Source organism: Peromyscus eremicus, chromosome 10 (assembly GCF_949786415.1).
Source record: "Peromyscus eremicus chromosome 10, PerEre_H2_v1, whole genome shotgun sequence".
In the NCBI taxonomy this organism is placed as follows: domain Eukaryota; kingdom Metazoa; phylum Chordata; class Mammalia; order Rodentia; family Cricetidae; genus Peromyscus; species Peromyscus eremicus.
Genome location: NC_081426.1, coordinates 30,842,584 through 30,844,759, shown reverse-complemented (window position 1 = coordinate 30,844,759; position 2,176 = coordinate 30,842,584). Strand labels below are relative to the sequence as shown.

General features: G+C 49.0%; 1 pseudogene; it reads right to left on the bottom strand.

The window, feature by feature from the left end:
- Nucleotides 1-1,225: 1,225 nt before the first annotated feature.
- Nucleotides 1,226-1,441, bottom strand: LOC131920360 (ATP synthase subunit e, mitochondrial-like; annotated as a pseudogene).
- Nucleotides 1,442-2,176: the final 735 nt, after the last annotated feature.

The window sequence follows — 2,176 nt, the reverse complement described above, 5'->3', positions numbered from 1 at the left end:
CTCCTACAATGAGCTGGGCTCTCCTCCTTCAATCACTAATTAAGAAAATGCCCTACAAGCTTGCCTACAAACCAGATCTTATGGAGGCATTTCCCTCCTCTCAAATGATTTTAGCTTGTGTCAAGTTGACATAACACTATCCAGCACAGTTAATTAGTCTGAGCAGTTTTGCATGCAGGCTAGCTACCAAATGGGCATGTCCAAAAATACTTAGTTGGTATCGGCACACAGTGGGAGCTTTAGTGATACTGGCCAGCTGAAAGTTGAAGTCGTTGTTTGAAGCACCCATCTCTTGATATAAGTGCCTTCCAGTTCTGGCCATTCAGTGGACCTGCAAAGAAGTGTGTGTACAGTGCCAGCACACAGTGGGAGCTTTATATTGATGGATGGCTAAAAAGGGAAGCTGGGATTTGAAGCATTATTATCTCCAAGGAGTGTTGAACATGGACTGCCATCCAGAAGTGCTCAGGTGGGGCTTGCACACATTAGGTCCTCAGTGGTACTGACCTGTATGTATCATCATTGTCTGCCTTGGTCCCTCTCCCCAGTGCTTCCCCATGCTCTGCCTTCCTTCAACAGCATCATCCTCACGCCACAGTGACAAGGGACTATAAGCAGAGGATAGGGCAAGGCTGCCAAAAACGCAGACTTGAAACCAGATGTTTCTGCAAGAAAAAGAATTCTAAAAACCTGGGAGTTTTTTCCAAGACAGTCAGTCAGCCGCAGCCTTCCTCAGCTTCTCTGCACTCCGTTCCTCAGGGACGTGGTACAGAGACTAAGCTGTTCCCAGAACCTGTGCATCTGCACTACCTTCCTTCATTGTTTTTGATAGAATCTCACATTTTAGCTCAGGCTGGCCTCAGATTTGTAGTGATCCTCCTGCCTCAGTCTTCCCAGAGTGCTGGGCCAAACAGCAGGTGTGCGTCACCATGCCTAGATCTGTTTACGTTCTAGTTTCTTTCTTTCTTTTTCTTTGTGGTGGGGGTGATTTGGTTTTTCAAGACAGGGTTTCTCTGTGTAGCCCTGGCTGTCTTGGAACTTGATCTATAGATCAGGGTGACCTCGAACTCACAGAGATCCACTTGTGTCTGCCTCCCAAGTGCTGGGATTAAAGACATGCACCACTACTGCCAGGCTTACTTTCTAGTTTCCTTTTTTTCTTTTTTTCCACAACAAAGCTTTATTCATCCTCAGCGACTAAAGAAAAGGCAAGCTCACTGGCACTTCACTTGAGTATGCTGTCATCTTGAGCTTCTGTCAGTTCTCTCTCAATCCATTTCAGCTCATCTAGTTTCTTCTTTTCCTCTGCTGCCACCCTCCTCTCCTCCTCTGCCTGGGGTTTTAGGTAACTATAGCACTAGGCACCGTAGGCCATGCCGAGGACCAGGGCTGAGTATCGGCAGAGCTTGATGAGAAGAGAGACCTGAACTGGGGGAACCATCTTGTCTGTGACCTTCGCACCGGAAGCTCAACTCACTTTCTAGTTTCTTAACAGATGTTACTCTTCAGAGTGACATTCGATTCATGGCAAAACTGAGCAGCAAGCATGGGGGCCCACATGTGCCCCATCTGTCCCACAGTGCACAAACACGGCCTTCCCAGAGTCATCATTCCCTCAGCATGGCCCCTTCGGGACACTAGTGGCCCTACATTGATGTGTAATTGCTGGAAGCTGACCTCAGAGTCACGCTTTTACTGACTGCTGACTCTGCCCCTCCACTGTCCTTTCACGCAGACTAGTCTGCACCCTGAGAACCCTTCATGCCCTGCCCAGAATTCTTTTGCCAGCATTTATGGGTTGCTATGGACAGCCCTTGTGGACAATGTTCTAAGATAGTGTGGCTGAGGGCCTCGAGATAGATGCTCTCTGCTGCTCTGACCAGCTGTGAGACACAACTCTGGGTTTCGACTCAATAGCCATCTAAGTTGCTGTAGCTCCTCTCTGTGCCCCTTTGGGGTAGCTTGTGGCTTTGAGAAGAACCAGATAGCCAGGATTCATGTCCAAGTCTAGACTCTGCCAGCTGCAGGGATTGGAGCAAGGTCAGTGTCCTGGGACCTCAGTCTCCCAGGACCTCACTGTCCCAGCTGTCCAATGCTCAGGGCAGCACTCACTCAATACCTCACCTTTCCTGCCTCCCAGTGAGCTTGGGACCCTTCTCTACAGGCACCTGCAAAA